The sequence below is a fragment of the Hoplias malabaricus genome, chromosome 8 (assembly GCF_029633855.1).
Source record: "Hoplias malabaricus isolate fHopMal1 chromosome 8, fHopMal1.hap1, whole genome shotgun sequence".
NCBI lineage: Eukaryota > Metazoa > Chordata > Actinopteri > Characiformes > Erythrinidae > Hoplias > Hoplias malabaricus.
Window position 1 is genome coordinate 21823116 of NC_089807.1, and position 19945 is coordinate 21843060.

The 19945-nt window shown below is 50.5% G+C and overlaps 9 non-coding genes across 9 annotated transcripts; all 9 read right to left on the reverse strand.

The window, feature by feature from the left end:
* Positions 1-2357: 2357 nt before the first annotated feature.
* On the reverse strand, positions 2358-2444 carry trnay-gua (transfer RNA tyrosine (anticodon GUA)). The gene is given in 2 exon segments: positions 2358-2393; positions 2408-2444. It is a non-coding gene; the product is annotated as a tRNA-Tyr (tRNA).
* Positions 2445-4402: 1958 nt separating this feature from the next.
* On the reverse strand, positions 4403-4489 carry trnay-gua (transfer RNA tyrosine (anticodon GUA)). Its single transcript is given in 2 exon segments — positions 4403-4438; positions 4453-4489. It is a non-coding gene; the product is annotated as a tRNA-Tyr (tRNA).
* A 6051-nt stretch (positions 4490-10540) lies between these two features.
* On the reverse strand, positions 10541-10627 carry trnay-gua (transfer RNA tyrosine (anticodon GUA)). Its single transcript is given in 2 exon segments — positions 10541-10576; positions 10591-10627. It is a non-coding gene; the product is annotated as a tRNA-Tyr (tRNA).
* A 3322-nt stretch (positions 10628-13949) lies between these two features.
* trnay-gua (transfer RNA tyrosine (anticodon GUA)) lies at positions 13950-14036 on the reverse strand. Its single transcript is given in 2 exon segments — positions 13950-13985; positions 14000-14036. It is a non-coding gene; the product is annotated as a tRNA-Tyr (tRNA).
* Positions 14037-15995: 1959 nt separating this feature from the next.
* Positions 15996-16082, reverse strand: trnay-gua (transfer RNA tyrosine (anticodon GUA)). Its single transcript is given in 2 exon segments — positions 15996-16031; positions 16046-16082. It is a non-coding gene; the product is annotated as a tRNA-Tyr (tRNA).
* Positions 16083-17359: 1277 nt separating this feature from the next.
* On the reverse strand, positions 17360-17446 carry trnay-gua (transfer RNA tyrosine (anticodon GUA)). The gene is given in 2 exon segments: positions 17360-17395; positions 17410-17446. It is a non-coding gene; the product is annotated as a tRNA-Tyr (tRNA).
* A 595-nt stretch (positions 17447-18041) lies between these two features.
* trnay-gua (transfer RNA tyrosine (anticodon GUA)) lies at positions 18042-18128 on the reverse strand. The gene is given in 2 exon segments: positions 18042-18077; positions 18092-18128. It is a non-coding gene; the product is annotated as a tRNA-Tyr (tRNA).
* Positions 18129-18723: 595 nt separating this feature from the next.
* trnay-gua (transfer RNA tyrosine (anticodon GUA)) lies at positions 18724-18810 on the reverse strand. The gene is given in 2 exon segments: positions 18724-18759; positions 18774-18810. It is a non-coding gene; the product is annotated as a tRNA-Tyr (tRNA).
* A 595-nt stretch (positions 18811-19405) lies between these two features.
* On the reverse strand, positions 19406-19492 carry trnay-gua (transfer RNA tyrosine (anticodon GUA)). Its single transcript is given in 2 exon segments — positions 19406-19441; positions 19456-19492. It is a non-coding gene; the product is annotated as a tRNA-Tyr (tRNA).
* Positions 19493-19945: the final 453 nt, after the last annotated feature.

The following is a 19945-nucleotide window of genomic DNA, read 5'->3' on the forward strand; positions in this document are numbered from 1 at the left end:
ACCCACATGCTGGGCTGTGTAGGTTGAAGGAATGTAAAGCGTCCTCCTTCTGCTACTTCCTTTTTTGCCAAATTTCTAAACGACACGTTGCTGCCTCATTCACCACCTCCACACACCCACACCAGCGTGGCTTTATGTTTTCAAGTCTGCAAGTCTTTTAGGGAGGCAAGATAAAGTTTGAGAAATTTGAATGGAACAATGTAAATGATCCGTCACTGCCTTCAGCATATTGCACTCTGGCATGCCAGTGCATCTGCAGGCAGGCACCTGGCCATGATATCCCGCAGTGGCACGAGGGAAAAGAAAAGTCTCCTTCGAGCCGGATTTGAACCAGCAACCTAAGGATCGCCTTATTAACAACTACAGTCCTCCGCTCTACCAACTGAGCTATCAAAGGTGCTATGCTAAAGGGTTGGACTGAAAACTGACAAGTGCATTTAGGACAGACTCTCATGCACTCCTATGATTGTAGAGCGAGTACATCCGGCAAAAGCCTAGCCCTAGCCCCTGAACTTAATCCTATCTCCTTCCTTTCAGACGTAGCTGAAAACGGTGGCCCTGGTGGTCTAGTGGCTAGGATTCGGCGCTCTCACCGCTGCGGCCGGGTTCGATTCCCGGTCAGGGAAGTGTGTGCTTTCTTGCACACCAAGTCCACTACAAGACTCTGGAAGGTCCCCCCCCCACCCACATGCTGGGCTGTGTAGGTTGAAGGAATGTAAAGCGTCCTCCTTCTGCTACTTCCTTTTTTGCCAAACTTCTAAACGACACGTTGCTGCCTCATTCACCACCTCCACACACCCACACCAGCGTGGCTTTATGTTTTCAAGTCTGCAAGTCTTTTAGGGAGGCAAGATAAAGTTTGAGAAATTTGAATGGAACAATGTAAATGATCCGTCACTGCCTTCAGCATATTGCACTCTGGCATGCCAGTGCATCTGCAGGCAGGCACCTGGCCATGATATCCCGCAGTGGCACGAGGGAAAAGAAAAGTCTCCTTCGAGCCGGATTTGAACCAACGACCTAAGGATCGCCTTATTAACAACTACAGTCCTCCGCTCTACCAACTGAGCTATCGAAGGTGCTATGCTAAGGGATTGGACTGAAAACTGACAAGTGCGTTTAGGACAGACTCTCATGCACTCCTATGATTGTAGAGCGAGTACATCCGGCAAAAGCCTAGCCCTAGCCCCTGAACTTAATCCTATCTCCTTCCTTTCAGACGTAGCTGAAAACGGTGGCCTTGGTGGTCTAGTGGCTAGGATTCGGCGCTCTCACCGCTGCGGCCGGGTTTGATTCCCGGTCAGGGAAGTGTGTGCTTTCTTGCACACCAAGTCCACTACAAGACTCTGGAAAGTCCCCCCCCCCAACCAGATGCTGGGCTGTGTAGGTTGAAGGAATGTAAAGCGTCCTCCTTCTGCTACTTCCTTTTTTGCCAAACTTCTAAACGACACGTTGCTGCCTCATTCACCACCTACACACACCCACACCAGCATGGCTTTATGTTTTCAAGTCTGCAAGTCTTTTAGGGAGGCAAGATAAAGTTTGAGAAATTTGAATGGAACAGTGTAAATGATCCGTCACTGCCTTCAGCATATTGCACTCTGGCATGCCAGAGCATCTGCAGGCAGGCACCTGGCCATGATATCCCGCAGTGGCACGAGGGAAAAGAAAAGTCTCCTTTGAGCCGGATTTGAATCAGCGACCTAAGGATCGCCTTATTAACAACTACAGTCCTCCGCTCTACCAACTGAGCTGTCGAAGGTGCTATGCTAAAGGGTTGGACTGAAAACTGACAAGTGCATTTAGGACAGACTCTCATGCACTCCTATGATTGTAGAGCGAGTACATCCGGCAAAAGCCTAGCCCTAGCCCCTGAACTTAATCCTATCTCCTTCCTTTCAGACGTAGCTGAAAACGGTGGCCCTGGTGGTCTAGTGGCTAGGATTCGGCGCTCTCACCGCTGCGGCCGGGTTCGATTCCCGGTCAGGGAAGTGTGTGCTTTCTTGCACACCAAGTCCACTACAAGACTCTGGAAGGTCCCCCCCCCACCCACATGCTGGGCTGTGTAGGTTGAAGGAATGTAAAGCGTCCTCCTTCTGCTACTTCCTTTTTTGCCAAACTTCTAAACGACACGTTGCTGCCTCATTCACCACCTCCACATACCCACACCAGCGTGGCTTTATGTTTTCAAGTCTGCAAGTCTTTTAGGGAGGCAAGATAAAGTTTGAGAAATTTGAATGGAACAATGTAAATGATCCGTCACTGCCTTCAGCATATTGCACTCTGGCATGCCAGTGCATCTGGAGGCAGGCACCTGGCCATGATATCCCGCAGTGGCACGAGGGAAAAGAAAAGTCTCCTTCGAGCCGGATTTGAACCAGCGACCTAAGGATCGCCTTATTAACAACTACAGTCCTCCGCTCTACCAACTGAGCTATCGAAGGTGCTATGCTAAAGGGTTGGACTGAAAACTGACAAGTGCGTTTAGGACAGACTCTCATGCACTCCTATGATTGCAGAGCGAGTACATCCGGCAAAAGCCTAGCCCTAGCCCCTGAACTTAATCCTATCTCCTTCCTTTCAGACGTAGCTGAAAACGGTGGCCCTGGTGGTCTAGTGGCTAGGATTCGGCGCTCTCACCGCTGCGGCCGGGTTCGATTCCTGGTCAGGGAAGTGTGTGCTTTCTTGCACACCAAGTCCACTACAAGACTCTGGAAGGCCCCCCCCCACCCACATGCTGGGCTGTGTAGGTTGAAGGAATGTAAAGCGTCCTCCTTCTGCTACTTCCTTTTTTGCCAAACTTCTAAACGACACGTTGCTGCCTCATTCACCACCTCCACACACCCACACCAGCATGGCTTTATGTTTTCAAGTCTGCAAGTCTTTTAGGGAGGCAAGATAAAGTTTGAGAAATTTGAATGGAACAGTGTAAATGATCCGTCACTGCCTTCAGCATATTGCACTCTGGCATGCCAGTGCATCTGCAGGCAGGCACCTGGCCATGATATCCCGCAGTGGCACGAGGGAAAAGAAAAGTCTCCTTCGAGCCGGATTTGAACCAGCAACCTAAGGATCGCCTTATTAACAACTACAGTCCTCCGCTCTACCAACTGAGCTATCAAAGGTGCTAAGCTAAAGGGTTGGACTGAAAACTGACAAGTGCATTTAGGACAGACTCTCATGCACTCCTATGATTGTAGAGCGAGTACATCCGGCAAAAGCCTAGCCCTAGCCCCTGAACTTAATCCTATCTCCTTCCTTTCAGACGTAGCTGAAAACGGTGGCCCTGGTGGTCTAGTGGCTAGGATTCGGCGCTCTCACCGCTGCGGCCGGGTTCGATTCCCGGTCAGGGAAGTGTGTGCTTTCTTGCACACCAAGTCCACTACAAGACTCTGGAAGGTCCCCCCCCCACCCACATGCTGGGCTGTGTAGGTTGAAGGAATGTAAAGCGTCCTCCTTCTGCTACTTCCTTTTTTGCCAAACTTCTAAACGACACGTTGCTGCCTCATTCACCACCTCCACACACCCACACCAGCGTGGCTTTATGTTTTCAAGTCTGCAAGTCTTTTAGGGAGGCAAGATAAAGTTTGAGAAATTTGAATGGAACAATGTAAATGATCCGTCACTGCCTTCAGCATATTGCACTCTGGCATGCCAGTGCATCTGCAGGCAGGCACCTGGCCATGATATCCCGCAGTGGCACGAGGGAAAAGAAAAGTCTCCTTCAAGCCGGATTTGAACCAGCGACCTAAGGATCGCCTTATTAACAACTACAGTCCTCCGCTCTACCAACTGAGCTATCAAAGGTGCTATGCTAAAGGGTTGGACTGAAATCTGACAAGTGCGTTTAGGACAGACTCTCATGCACTCCTATGATTGCAGAGCGAGTACATCCGGCAAAAGCCTAGCCCTAGCCCCTGAACTTAATCCTATCTCCTTCCTTTCAGACGTAGCTGAAAACGGTGGCCCTGGTGGTCTAGTGGCTAGGATTCGGCGCTCTCACCGCTGCGGCCGGGTTCGATTCCCGGTCAGGGAAGTGTGTGCTTTCTTGCACACCAAGTCCACTACAAGACTCTGGAAGGTCCCCCCCCCACCCACATGCTGGGCTGTGTAGGTTGAAGGAATGTAAAGCGTCCTCCTTCTGCTACTTCCTTTTTTGCCAAACTTCTAAACGACACGTTGCTGCCTCATTCACCACCTCCACACACCCACACCAGCGTGGCTTTATGTTTTCAAGTCTGCAAGTCTTTTAGGGAGGCAAGATAAAGTTTGAGAAATTTGAATGGAACAATGTAAATGATCCGTCACTGCCTTCAGCATATTGCACTCTGGCATGCCAGTGCATCTGGAGGCAGGCACCTGACCATGATATCCCGCAGTGGCACGAGGGAAAAGAAAGGTCTCCTTCGAGCCGGATTTGAACCAGCGACCTAAGGATCGCCTTATTAACAACTACAGTCCTCCGCTCTACCAACTGAGCTATCGAAGGTGCTATGCTAAAGGGTTGGACTGAAAACTGACAAGTGCGTTTAGGACAGACTCTCATGCACTCCTATGATTGCAGAGCGAGTACATCCGGCAAAAGCCTAGCCCTAGCCCCTGAACTTAATCCTATCTCCTTCCTTTCAGACGTAGCTGAAAACGGTGGCCCTGGTGGTCTAGTGGCTAGGATTCGGCGCTCTCACCGCTGCGGCGGGTTCGATTCCTGGTCAGGGAAGTGTGTGCTTTCTTGCACACCAAGTCCACTACAAGACTCTGGAAGGTCCCCCCCCCACCCACATGCTGGGCTGTGTAGGTTGAAGGAATGTAAAGCGTCCTCCTTCTGCTACTTCCTTTTTTGCCAAATTTCTAAACGACACGTTGCTGCCTCATTCACCACCTCCACACACCCACACCAGCGTGGCTTTATGTTTTCAAGTCTGCAAGTCTTTTAGGGAGGCAAGATAAAGTTTGAGAAATTTGAATGGAACAATGTAAATGATCCGTCACTGCCTTCAGCATATTGCACTCTGGCATGCCAGTGCATCTGCAGGCAGGCACCTGGCCATGATATCCCGCAGTGGCACGAGGGAAAAGAAAAGTCTCCTTCGAGCCGGATTTGAACCAGCAACCTAAGGATCGCCTTATTAACAACTACAGTCCTCCGCTCTACCAACTGAGCTATCAAAGGTGCTATGCTAAAGGGTTGGACTGAAAACTGACAAGTGCATTTAGGACAGACTCTCATGCACTCCTATGATTGTAGAGCGAGTACATCCGGCAAAAGCCTAGCCCTAGCCCCTGAACTTAATCCTATCTCCTTCCTTTCAGACGTAGCTGAAAACGGTGGCCCTGGTGGTCTAGTGGCTAGGATTCGGCGCTCTCACCGCTGCGGCCGGGTTCGATTCCCGGTCAGGGAAGTGTGTGCTTTCTTGCACACCAAGTCCACTACAAGACTCTGGAAGGTCCCCCCCCCACCCACATGCTGGGCTGTGTAGGTTGAAGGAATGTAAAGCGTCCTCCTTCTGCTACTTCCTTTTTTGCCAAACTTCTAAACGACACGTTGCTGCCTCATTCACCACCTCCACACACCCACACCAGCGTGGCTTTATGTTTTCAAGTCTGCAAGTCTTTTAGGGAGGCAAGATAAAGTTTGAGAAATTTGAATGGAACAATGTAAATGATCCGTCACTGCCTTCAGCATATTGCACTCTGGCATGCCAGTGCATCTGCAGGCAGGCACCTGGCCATGATATCCCGCAGTGGCACGAGGGAAAAGAAAAGTCTCCTTCGAGCCGGATTTGAACCAACGACCTAAGGATCGCCTTATTAACAACTACAGTCCTCCGCTCTACCAACTGAGCTATCGAAGGTGCTATGCTAAGGGATTGGACTGAAAACTGACAAGTGCGTTTAGGACAGACTCTCATGCACTCCTATGATTGTAGAGCGAGTACATCCGGCAAAAGCCTAGCCCTAGCCCCTGAACTTAATCCTATCTCCTTCCTTTCAGACGTAGCTGAAAACGGTGGCCTTGGTGGTCTAGTGGCTAGGATTCGGCGCTCTCACCGCTGCGGCCGGGTTTGATTCCCGGTCAGGGAAGTGTGTGCTTTCTTGCACACCAAGTCCACTACAAGACTCTGGAAAGTCCCCCCCCCCAACCAGATGCTGGGCTGTGTAGGTTGAAGGAATGTAAAGCGTCCTCCTTCTGCTACTTCCTTTTTTGCCAAACTTCTAAACGACACGTTGCTGCCTCATTCACCACCTACACACACCCACACCAGCATGGCTTTATGTTTTCAAGTCTGCAAGTCTTTTAGGGAGGCAAGATAAAGTTTGAGAAATTTGAATGGAACAGTGTAAATGATCCGTCACTGCCTTCAGCATATTGCACTCTGGCATGCCAGAGCATCTGCAGGCAGGCACCTGGCCATGATATCCCGCAGTGGCACGAGGGAAAAGAAAAGTCTCCTTTGAGCCGGATTTGAATCAGCGACCTAAGGATCGCCTTATTAACAACTACAGTCCTCCGCTCTACCAACTGAGCTGTCGAAGGTGCTATGCTAAAGGGTTGGACTGAAAACTGACAAGTGCATTTAGGACAGACTCTCATGCACTCCTATGATTGTAGAGCGAGTACATCCGGCAAAAGCCTAGCCCTAGCCCCTGAACTTAATCCTATCTCCTTCCTTTCAGACGTAGCTGAAAACGGTGGCCCTGGTGGTCTAGTGGCTAGGATTCGGCGCTCTCACCGCTGCGGCCGGGTTCGATTCCTGGTCAGGAAAGTGTGTGCTTTCTTGCACACCAAGTCCACTACAAGACTCTGGAAGGCCCCCCCCCACCCACATGCTGGGCTGTGTAGGTTGAAGGAATGTAAAGCGTCCTCCTTCTGCTACTTCCTTTTTTGCCAAACTTCTAAACGACACGTTGCTGCCTCATTCACCACCTCCACACACCCACACCAGCGTGGCTTTATGTTTTCAAGTCTGCAAGTCTTTTAGGGAGGCAAGATAAAGTTTGAGAAATTTGAATGGAACAATGTAAATGATCCGTCACTGCCTTCAGCATATTGCACTCTGGCATGCCAGTGCATCTGCAGGCAGGCACCTGGCCATGATATCCCGCAGTGGCACGAGGGAAAAGAAAAGTCTCCTTCGAGCCGGATTTGAACCAACGACCTAAGGATCGCCTTATTAACAACTACAGTCCTCCGCTCTACCAACTGAGCTATCGAAGGTGCTATGCTAAGGGATTGGACTGAAAACTGACAAGTGCGTTTAGGACAGACTCTCATGCACTCCTATGATTGTAGAGCGAGTACATCCGGCAAAAGCCTAGCCCTAGCCCCTGAACTTAATCCTATCTCCTTCCTTTCAGACGTAGCTGAAAACGGTGGCCTTGGTGGTCTAGTGGCTAGGATTCGGCGCTCTCACCGCTGCGGCCGGGTTCGATTCCCGGTCAGGGAAGTGTGTGCTTTCTTGCACACCAAGTCCACTACAAGACTCTGGAAAGTCCCCCCCCCCAACCAGATGCTGGGCTGTGTAGGTTGAAGGAATGTAAAGCGTCCTCCTTCTGCTACTTCCTTTTTTGCCAAACTTCTAAACGACACGTTGCTGCCTCATTCACCACCTCCACACACCCACACCAGCGTGGCTTTATGTTTTCAAGTCTGCAAGTCTTTTAGGGAGGCAAGATAAAGTTTGAGAAATTTGAATGGAACAATGTAAATGATCCGTCACTGCCTTCAGCATATTGCACTCTGGCATGCCAGTGCATCTGGAGGCAGGCACCTGACCATGATATCCCGCAGTGGCACGAGGGAAAAGAAAGGTCTCCTTCGAGTCGGATTTGAACCAGCGACCTAAGGATCGCCTTATTAACAACTACAGTCCTCCGCTCTACCAACTGAGCTATCGAAGGTGCTATGCTAAAGGGTTGGACTGAAAACTGACAAGTGCGTTTAGGACAGACTCTCATGCACTCCTATGATTGCAGAGCGAGTACATCCGGCAAAAGCCTAGCCCTAGCCCCTGAACTTAATCCTATCTCCTTCCTTTCAGACGTAGCTGAAAACGGTGGCCCTGGTGGTCTAGTGGCTAGGATTCGGCGCTCTCACCGCTGCGGCGGGTTCGATTCCTGGTCAGGGAAGTGTGTGCTTTCTTGCACACCAAGTCCACTACAAGACTCTGGAAGGTCCCCCCCCCACCCACATGCTGGGCTGTGTAGGTTGAAGGAATGTAAAGCGTCCTCCTTCTGCTACTTCCTTTTTTGCCAAATTTCTAAACGACACGTTGCTGCCTCATTCACCACCTCCACACACCCACACCAGCGTGGCTTTATGTTTTCAAGTCTGCAAGTCTTTTAGGGAGGCAAGATAAAGTTTGAGAAATTTGAATGGAACAATGTAAATGATCCGTCACTGCCTTCAGCATATTGCACTCTGGCATGCCAGTGCATCTGCAGGCAGGCACCTGGCCATGATATCCCGCAGTGGCACGAGGGAAAAGAAAAGTCTCCTTCGAGCCGGATTTGAACCAGCAACCTAAGGATCGCCTTATTAACAACTACAGTCCTCCGCTCTACCAACTGAGCTATCAAAGGTGCTATGCTAAAGGGTTGGACTGAAAACTGACAAGTGCATTTAGGACAGACTCTCATGCACTCCTATGATTGTAGAGCGAGTACATCCGGCAAAAGCCTAGCCCTAGCCCCTGAACTTAATCCTATCTCCTTCCTTTCAGACGTAGCTGAAAACGGTGGCCCTGGTGGTCTAGTGGCTAGGATTCGGCGCTCTCACCGCTGCGGCCGGGTTCGATTCCCGGTCAGGGAAGTGTGTGCTTTCTTGCACACCAAGTCCACTACAAGACTCTGGAAGGTCCCCCCCCCACCCACATGCTGGGCTGTGTAGGTTGAAGGAATGTAAAGCGTCCTCCTTCTGCTACTTCCTTTTTTGCCAAACTTCTAAACGACACGTTGCTGCCTCATTCACCACCTCCACACACCCACACCAGCGTGGCTTTATGTTTTCAAGTCTGCAAGTCTTTTAGGGAGGCAAGATAAAGTTTGAGAAATTTGAATGGAACAATGTAAATGATCCGTCACTGCCTTCAGCATATTGCACTCTGGCATGCCAGTGCATCTGCAGGCAGGCACCTGGCCATGATATCCCGCAGTGGCACGAGGGAAAAGAAAAGTCTCCTTCGAGCCGGATTTGAACCAACGACCTAAGGATCGCCTTATTAACAACTACAGTCCTCCGCTCTACCAACTGAGCTATCGAAGGTGCTATGCTAAGGGATTGGACTGAAAACTGACAAGTGCGTTTAGGACAGACTCTCATGCACTCCTATGATTGTAGAGCGAGTACATCCGGCAAAAGCCTAGCCCTAGCCCCTGAACTTAATCCTATCTCCTTCCTTTCAGACGTAGCTGAAAACGGTGGCCTTGGTGGTCTAGTGGCTAGGATTCGGCGCTCTCACCGCTGCGGCCGGGTTTGATTCCCGGTCAGGGAAGTGTGTGCTTTCTTGCACACCAAGTCCACTACAAGACTCTGGAAAGTCCCCCCCCCCAACCAGATGCTGGGCTGTGTAGGTTGAAGGAATGTAAAGCGTCCTCCTTCTGCTACTTCCTTTTTTGCCAAACTTCTAAACGACACGTTGCTGCCTCATTCACCACCTACACACACCCACACCAGCATGGCTTTATGTTTTCAAGTCTGCAAGTCTTTTAGGGAGGCAAGATAAAGTTTGAGAAATTTGAATGGAACAGTGTAAATGATCCGTCACTGCCTTCAGCATATTGCACTCTGGCATGCCAGAGCATCTGCAGGCAGGCACCTGGCCATGATATCCCGCAGTGGCACGAGGGAAAAGAAAAGTCTCCTTTGAGCCGGATTTGAATCAGCGACCTAAGGATCGCCTTATTAACAACTACAGTCCTCCGCTCTACCAACTGAGCTGTCGAAGGTGCTATGCTAAAGGGTTGGACTGAAAACTGACAAGTGCATTTAGGACAGACTCTCATGCACTCCTATGATTGTAGAGCGAGTACATCCGGCAAAAGCCTAGCCCTAGCCCCTGAACTTAATCCTATCTCCTTCCTTTCAGACGTAGCTGAAAACGGTGGCCCTGGTGGTCTAGTGGCTAGGATTCGGCGCTCTCACCGCTGCGGCCGGGTTCGATTCCCGGTCAGGGAAGTGTGTGCTTCCTTGCACACCAAGTCCACTACAAGACTCTGGAAGGTCCCCCCCCCACCCACATGCTGGGCTGTGTAGGTTGAAGGAATGTAAAGCGTCCTCCTTCTGCTACTTCCTTTTTTGCCAAACTTCTAAACGACACGTTGCTGCCTCATTCACCACCTCCACACACCCACACCAGCGTGGCTTTATGTTTTCAAGTCTGCAAGTCTTTTAGGGAGGCAAGATAAAGTTTGAGAAATTTGAATGGAACAATGTAAATGATCCGTCACTGCCTTCAGCATATTGCACTCTGGCATGCCAGTGCATCTGGAGGCAGGCACCTGGCCATGATATCCCGCAGTGGCACGAGGGAAAAGAAAAGTCTCCTTCGAGCCGGATTTGAACCAGCGACCTAAGGATCGCCTTATTAACAACTACAGTCCTCCGCTCTACCAACTGAGCTATCGAAGGTGCTATGCTAAAGGGTTGGACTGAAAACTGACAAGTGCGTTTAGGACAGACTCTCATGCACTCCTATGATTGCAGAGCGAGTACATCCGGCAAAAGCCTAGCCCTAGCCCCTGAACTTAATCCTATCTCCTTCCTTTCAGACGTAGCTGAAAACGGTGGCCCTGGTGGTCTAGTGGCTAGGATTCGGCGCTCTCACCGCTGCGGCCGGGTTCGATTCCTGGTCAGGGAAGTGTGTGCTTTCTTGCACACCAAGTCCACTACAAGACTCTGGAAGGCCCCCCCCCACCCACATGCTGGGCTGTGTAGGTTGAAGGAATGTAAAGCGTCCTCCTTCTGCTACTTCCTTTTTTGCCAAACTTCTAAACGACACGTTGCTGCCTCATTCACCACCTCCACACACCCACACCAGCGTGGCTTTATGTTTTCAAGTCTGCAAGTCTTTTAGGGAGGCAAGATAAAGTTTGAGAAATTTGAATGGAACAATGTAAATGATCCGTCACTGCCTTCAGCATATTGCACTCTGGCATGCCAGTGCATCTGCAGGCAGGCACCTGGCCATGATATCCCGCAGTGGCACGAGGGAAAAGAAAAGTCTCCTTCGAGCCGGATTTGAACCAACGACCTAAGGATCGCCTTATTAACAACTACAGTCCTCCGCTCTACCAACTGAGCTATCGAAGGTGCTATGCTAAGGGATTGGACTGAAAACTGACAAGTGCGTTTAGGACAGACTCTCATGCACTCCTATGATTGTAGAGCGAGTACATCCGGCAAAAGCCTAGCCCTAGCCCCTGAACTTAATCCTATCTCCTTCCTTTCAGACGTAGCTGAAAACGGTGGCCTTGGTGGTCTAGTGGCTAGGATTCGGCGCTCTCACCGCTGCGGCCGGGTTCGATTCCCGGTCAGGGAAGTGTGTGCTTTCTTGCACACCAAGTCCACTACAAGACTCTGGAAAGTCCCCCCCCCCAACCAGATGCTGGGCTGTGTAGGTTGAAGGAATGTAAAGCGTCCTCCTTCTGCTACTTCCTTTTTTGCCAAACTTCTAAACGACACGTTGCTGCCTCATTCACCACCTCCACACACCCACACCAGCATGGCTTTATGTTTTCAAGTCTGCAAGTCTTTTAGGGAGGCAAGATAAAGTTTGAGAAATTTGAATGGAACAGTGTAAATGATCCGTCACTGCCTTCAGCATATTGCACTCTGGCATGCCAGAGCATCTGCAGGCAGGCACCTGGCCATGATATCCCGCAGTGGCACGAGGGAAAAGAAAAGTCTCCTTTGAGCCGGATTTGAATCAGCGACCTAAGGATCGCCTTATTAACAACTACAGTCCTCCGCTCTACCAACTGAGCTATCGAAGGTGCTATGCTAAAGGGTTGGACTGAAAACTGACAAGTGCATTTAGGACAGACTCTCATGCACTCCTATGATTGTAGAGCGAGTACATCCGGCAAAAGCCTAGCCCTAGCCCCTGAACTTAATCCTATCTCCTTCCTTTCAGACGTAGCTGAAAACGGTGGCCCTGGTGGTCTAGTGGCTAGGATTCGGCGCTCTCACCGCTGCGGCCGGGTTCGATTCCTGGTCAGGGAAGTGTGTGCTTTCTTGCACACCAAGTCCACTACAAGACTCTGGAAGGTCCCCCCCCACCCACATGCTGGGCTGTGTAGGTTGAAGGAATGTAAAGCGTCCTCCTTCTGCTACTTCCTTTTTTGCCAAATTTCTAAACGACACGTTGCTGCCTCATTCACCACCTCCACACACCCACACCAGCGTGGCTTTATGTTTTCAAGTCTGCAAGTCTTTTAGGGAGGCAAGATAAAGTTTGAGAAATTTGAATGGAACAATGTAAATGATCCGTCACTGCCTTCAGCATATTGCACTCTGGCATGCCAGTGCATCTGCAGGCAGGCACCTGGCCATGATATCCCGCAGTGGCACGAGGGAAAAGAAAAGTCTCCTTCAAGCCAGATTTGAACCAGCAACCTAAGGATCGCCTTATTAACAACTACAGTCCTCCGCTCTACCAACTGAGCTATCAAAGGTGCTATGCTAAAGGGTTGGACTGAAAACTGACAAGTGCATTTAGGACAGACTCTCATGCACTCCTATGATTGTAGAGCGAGTACATCCGGCAAAAGCCTAGCCCTAGCCCCTGAACTTAATCCTATCTCCTTCCTTTCAGACGTAGCTGAAAACGGTGGCCCTGGTGGTCTAGTGGCTAGGATTCGGCGCTCTCACCGCTGCGGCCGGGTTCGATTCCCGGTCAGGGAAGTGTGTGCTTTCTTGCACACCAAGTCCACTACAAGACTCTGGAAGGTCCCCCCCCCACCCACATGCTGGGCTGTGTAGGTTGAAGGAATGTAAAGCGTCCTCCTTCTGCTACTTCCTTTTTTGCCAAACTTCTAAACGACACGTTGCTGCCTCATTCACCACCTCCACACACCCACACCAGCGTGGCTTTATGTTTTCAAGTCTGCAAGTCTTTTAGGGAGGCAAGATAAAGTTTGAGAAATTTGAATGGAACAATGTAAATGATCCGTCACTGCCTTCAGCATATTGCACTCTGGCATGCCAGTGCATCTGGAGGCAGGCACCTGGCCATGATATCCCGCAGTGGCACGAGGGAAAAGAAAAGTCTCCTTCGAGCCGGATTTGAACCAACGACCTAAGGATCGCCTTATTAACAACTACAGTCCTCCGCTCTACCAACTGAGCTATCGAAGGTGCTATGCTAAGGGATTGGACTGAAAACAGACAAGTGCGTTTAGGACAGACACTCATGCACTCCTATGATTGTAGAGCGAGTACATCCGGCAAAAGCCTAGCCCTAGCCCCTGAACTTAATCCTATCTCCTTCCTTTCAGACGTAGCTGAAAACGGTGGCCTTGGTGGTCTAGTGGCTAGGATTCGGCGCTCTCACCGCTGCGGCCGGGTTCGATTCCCGGTCAGGGAAGTGTGTGCTTTCTTGCACACCAAGTCCACTACAAGACTCTGGAAAGTCCCCCCCCCAACCAGATGCTGGGCTGTGTAGGTTGAAGGAATGTAAAGCGTCCTCCTTCTGCTACTCCCTTTTTTGCCAAACTTCTAAACGACACGTTGCTGCCTCATTCACCACCTCCACACACCCACACCAGCGTGGCTTTATGTTTTCAAGTCTGCAAGTCTTTTAGGGAGGCAAGATAAAGTTTGAGAAATTTGAATGGAACAATGTAAATGATCCGTCACTGCCTTCAGCATATTGCACTCTGGCATGCCAGTGCATCTGCAGGCAGGCACCTGGCCATGATATCCCGCAGTGGCACGAGGGAAAAGAAAAGTCTCCTTCAAGCCGGATTTGAACCAGCGACCTAAGGATCGCCTTATTAACAACTACAGTCCTCCGCTCTACCAACTGAGCTATCGAAGGTGCTATGCTAAAGGGTTGGACTGAAAACTGACAAGTGCGTTTAGGACAGACTCTCATGCACTCCTATGATTGCAGAGCGAGTACATCCGGCAAAAGCCTAGCCCTAGCCCCTGAACTTAATCCTATCTCCTTCCTTTCAGACGTAGCTGAAAACGGCGGCCCTGGTGGTCTAGTGGCTAGGATTCGGCGCTCTCACCGCTGCGGCCGGGTTCGATTCCCGGTCAGGGAAGTGTGTGCTTTCTTGCACACCAAGTCCACTACAAGACTCTGGAAGGTCCCCCCCCCACCCACATGCTGGGCTGTGTAGGTTGAAGGAATGTAAAGCGTCCTCCTTCTGCTGCTTCCTTTTTTGCCAAACTTCTAAACGACACGTTGCTGCCTCATTCACCACCTCCACACACCCACACCAGCATGGCTTTATGTTTTCAAGTCTGCAAGTCTTTTAGGGAGGCAAGATAAAGTTTGAGAAATTTGAATGGAACAATGTAAATGATCCGTCACTGCCTTCAGCATATTGCACTCTGGCATGCCAGTGCATCTGCAGGCAGGCACCTGGCCATGATATCCCGCAGTGGCACGAGGGAAAAGAAAAGTCTCCTTCAAGCCAGATTTGAACCAGCAACCTAAGGATCGCCTTATTAACAACTACAGTCCTCCGCTCTACCAACTGAGCTATCAAAGGTGCTATGCTAAAGGGTTGGACTGAAAACTGACAAGTGCATTTAGGACAGACTCTCATGCACTCCTATGATTGTAGAGCGAGTACATCCGGCAAAAGCCTAGCCCTAGCCCCTGAACTTAATCCTATCTCCTTCCTTTCAGACGTAGCTGAAAACGGTGGCCCTGGTGGTCTAGTGGCTAGGATTCGGCGCTCTCACCGCTGCGGCCGGGTTCGATTCCCGGTCAGGGAAGTGTGTGCTTTCTTGCACACCAAGTCCACTACAAGACTCTGGAAGGTCCCCCCCCCACCCACATGCTGGGCTGTGTAGGTTGAAGGAATGTAAAGCGTCCTCCTTCTGCTACTTCCTTTTTTGCCAAACTTCTAAACGACACGTTGCTGCCTCATTCACCACCTCCACACACCCACACCAGCGTGGCTTTATGTTTTCAAGTCTGCAAGTCTTTTAGGGAGGCAAGATAAAGTTTGAGAAATTTGAATGGAACAATGTAAATGATCCGTCACTGCCTTCAGCATATTGCACTCTGGCATGCCAGTGCATCTGCAGGCAGGCACCTGGCCATGATATCCCGCAGTGGCACGAGGGAAAAGAAAAGTCTCCTTCGAGCCGGATTTGAACCAACGACCTAAGGATCGCCTTATTAACAACTACAGTCCTCCGCTCTACCAACTGAGCTATCGAAGGTGCTATGCTAAGGGATTGGACTGAAAACTGACAAGTGCGTTTAGGACAGACTCTCATGCACTCCTATGATTGTAGAGCGAGTACATCCGGCAAAAGCCTAGCCCTAGCCCCTGAACTTAATCCTATCTCCTTCCTTTCAGACGTAGCTGAAAACGGTGGCCTTGGTGGTCTAGTGGCTAGGATTCGGCGCTCTCACCGCTGCGGCCGGGTTCGATTCCCGGTCAGGGAAGTGTGTGCTTTCTTGCACACCAAGTCCACTACAAGACTCTGGAAAGTCCCCCCCCCAACCAGATGCTGGGCTGTGTAGGTTGAAGGAATGTAAAGCGTCCTCCTTCTGCTACTCCCTTTTTTGCCAAACTTCTAAACGACACGTTGCTGCCTCATTCACCACCTCCACACACCCACACCAGCGTGGCTTTATGTTTTCAAGTCTGCAAGTCTTTTAGGGAGGCAAGATAAAGTTTGAGAAATTTGAATGGAACAATGTAAATGATCCGTCACTGCCTTCAGCATATTGCACTCTGGCATGCCAGTGCATCTGCAGGCAGGCACCTGGCCATGATATCCCGCAGTGGCACGAGGGAAAAGAAAAGTCTCCTTCAAGCCGGATTTGAACCAGCGACCTAAGGATCGCCTTATTAACAACTACAGTCCTCCGCTCTACCAACTGAGCTATCGAAGGTGCTATGCTAAAGGGTTGGACTGAAAACTGACAAGTGCGTTTAGGACAGACTCTCATGCACTCCTATGATTGCAGAGCGAGTACATCCGGCAAAAGCCTAGCCCTAGCCCCTGAACTTAATCCTATCTCCTTCCTTTCAGACGTAGCTGAAAACGGCGGCCCTGGTGGTCTAGTGGCTAGGATTCGGCGCTCTCACCGCTGCGGCCGGGTTCGATTCCCGGTCAGGGAAGTGTGTGCTTTCTTGCACACCAAGTCCACTACAAGACTCTGGAAGGTCCCCCCCCCACCCACATGCTGGGCTGTGTAGGTTGAAGGAATGTAAAGCGTCCTCCTTCTGCTGCTTCCTTTTTTGCCAAACTTCTAAACGACACGTTGCTGCCTCATTCACCACCTCCACACACCCACACCAGCATGGCTTTATGTTTTCAAGTCTGCAAGTCTTTTAGGGAGGCAAGATAAAGTTTGAGAAATTTGAATGGAACAATGTAAATGATCCGTCACTGCCTTCAGCATATTGCACTCTGGCATGCCAGTGCATCTGCAGGCAGGCACCTGGCCATGATATCCCGCAGTGGCACGAGGGAAAAGAAAAGTCTCCTTCGAGCCGGATTTGAACCAACGACCTAAGGATCGCCTTATTAACAACTACAGTCCTCCGCTCTACCAACTGAGCTATCGAAGGCCCTGTGCTAAAGGGTTGGACTGAAAACTGACAAGTGCGTTTAGGACAGACTCTCATGCACTCCTATGATTGTAGAGCGAGTACATCCGGCAAAAGCCTAGCCCTAGCCCCTGAACTTAATCCTATCTCCTTCCTTTCAGACGTAGCTGAAAACGGTGGCCCTGGTGGTCTAGTGGCTAGGATTCGGCGGTCTCACCGCTGCGGGCGGGTTCGATTCCCGGTCAGGGAAGTGTGTGCTTTCTTGCACACCAAGTCCACTACAAGACTCTGGAAGGTCCCCCCCCCACCCACATGCTGGGCTGTGTAGGTTGAAGGAATGTAAAGCGTCCTCCTTCTGCTACTTCCTTTTTTGCCAAACTTCTAAACGACACGTTGCTGCCTCATTCACCACCTCCACACACCCACACCAGCGTGGCTTTATGTTTTCAAGTCTGCAAGTCTTTTAGGGAGGCAAGATAAAGTTTGAGAAATTTGAATGGAACAGTGTAAATGATCCGTCACTGCCTTCAGCATATTGCACTCTGGCATGCCAGTGCATCTGCAGGCAGGCACCTGGCCATGATATCCCGCAGTGGCACGAGGGAAAAGAAAAGTCTCCTTCGAGCCGGATTTGAACCAGCGACCTAAGGATCACCTTATTAACAACTACAGTCCTCCGCTCTACCAACTGAGCTATCAAAGGTGCTATGCTAAAGGGTTGGACTGAAAACTGACAAGTGCGTTTAGGACAGACTCTCATGCACTCCTATGATTGCAGAGCGAGTACATCCGGCAAAAGCCTAGCCCTAGCCCCTGAACTTAATCCTATCTCCTTCCTTTCAGACGTAGCTGAAAACGGTGGCCCTGGTGGTCTAGTGGCTAGGATTCGGCGCTCTCACCGCTGCGGCCGGGTTCGATTCCCGGTCAGGGAAGTGTGTGCTTTCTTGCACACCAAGTCCACTACAAGACTCTGGAAGGTCCCCCCCCCACCCACATGCTGGGCTGTGTAGGTTGAAGGAATGTAAAGCGTCCTCCTTCTGCTACTTCCTTTTTTGCCAAACTTCTAAACGACACGTTGCTGCCTCATTCACCACCTCCACACACCCACACCAGCGTGGCTTTATGTTTTCAAGTCTGCAAGTCTTTTAGGGAGGCAAGATAAAGTTTGAGAAATTTGAATGGAACAATGTAAATGATCCGTCACTGCCTTCAGCATATTGCACTCTGGCATGCCAGTGCATCTGGAGGCAGGCACCTGGCCATGATATCCCGCAGTGGCACGAGGGAAAAGAAAAGTCTCCTTCGAGCCGGATTTGAACCAGCGACCTAAGGATCGCCTTATTAACAACTACAGTCCTCCGCTCTACCAACTGAGCTATCGAAGGTGCTATGCTAAAGGGTTGGACTGAAAACTGACAAGTGCGTTTAGGACAGACTCTCATGCACTCCTATGATTGCAGAGCGAGTACATCCGGCAAAAGCCTAGCCCTAGCCCCTGAACTTAATCCTATCTCCTTCCTTTCAGACGTAGCTGAAAACGGTGGCCCTGGTGGTCTAGTGGCTAGGATTCGGCGCTCTCACCGCTGCGGCCGGGTTCGATTCCCGGTCAGGGAAGTGTGTGCTTTCTTGCACACCAAGTCCACTACAAGACTCTGGAAAGTCCCCCCCCCAACCAGATGCTGGGCTGTGTAGGTTGAAGGAATGTAAAGCGTCCTCCTTCTGCTACTCCCTTTTTTGCCAAACTTCTAAACGACACGTTGCTGCCTCATTCACCACCTCCACACACCCACACCAGCGTGGCTTTATGTTTTCAAGTCTGCAAGTCTTTTAGGGAGGCAAGATAAAGTTTGAGAAATTTGAATGGAACAATGTAAATGATCCGTCACTGCCTTCAGCATATTGCACTCTGGCATGCCAGTGCATCTGCAGGCAGGCACCTGGCCATGATATCCCGCAGTGGCACGAGGGAAAAGAAAAGTCTCCTTCAAGCCGGATTTGAACCAGCGACCTAAGGATCGCCTTATTAACAACTACAGTCCTCCGCTCTACCAACTGAGCTATCGAAGGTGCTATGCTAAAGGGTTGGACTGAAAACTGACAAGTGCGTTTAGGACAGACTCTCATGCACTCCTATGATTGTAGAGCGAGTACATCCGGCAAAAGCCTAGCCCTAGCCCCTGAACTTAATCCTATCTCCTTCCTTTCAGACGTAGCTGAAAAAGGTGGCCCTGGTGGTCTAGTGGCTAGGATTCGGCGCTCTCACCGCTGCGGCCGGGTTCGATTCCCGGTCAGGGAAGTGTGTGCTTTCTTGCACACCAAGTCCACTACAAGACTCTGGAAGGTCCCCCCCCCACCCACATGCTGGGCTGTGTAGGTTGAAGGAATGTAAAGCGTCCTCCTTCTGCTGCTTCCTTTTTTGCCAAACTTCTAAACGACACGTTGCTGCCTCATTCACCACCTCCACACACCCACACCAGCATGGCTTTATGTTTTCAAGTCTGCAAGTCTTTTAGGGAGGCAAGATAAAGTTTGAGAAATTTGAATGGAACAATGTAAATGATCCGTCACTGCCTTCAGCATATTGCACTCTGGCATGCCAGTGCATCTGCAGGCAGGCACCTGGCCATGATATCCCGCAGTGGCACGAGGGAAAAGAAAAGTCTCCTTCGAGCCGGATTTGAACCAGCAACCTAAGGATCGCCTTATTAATAACTACAGTCCTCCGCTCTACCAACTGAGCTATCGAAGGTGCTATGCTAAGGGTTGGACTGAAAACTGACAAGTGCGTTTAGGACAGACTCTCATGCACTCCTATGATTGTAGAGCGAGTACATCCGGCAAAAGCCTAGCCCTAGCCCCTGAACTTAATCCTATCTCCTTCCTTTCAGACGTAGCTGAAAACGGTGGCCTTGGTGGTCTAGTGGCTAGGATTCGGCGCTCTCACCGCTGCGGCCGGGTTCGATTCCCGGTCAGGGAAGTGTGTGCTTTCTTGCACACCAAGTCCACTACAAGACTCTGGAAAGTCCCCCCCCCCAACCAGATGCTGGGCTGTGTAGGTTGAAGGAATGTAAAGCGTCCTCCTTCTGCTACTCCCTTTTTTGCCAAACTTCTAAACGACACGTTGCTGCCTCATTCACCACCTCCACACACCCACACCAGCGTGGCTTTATGTTTTCAAGTCTGCAAGTCTTTTAGGGAGGCA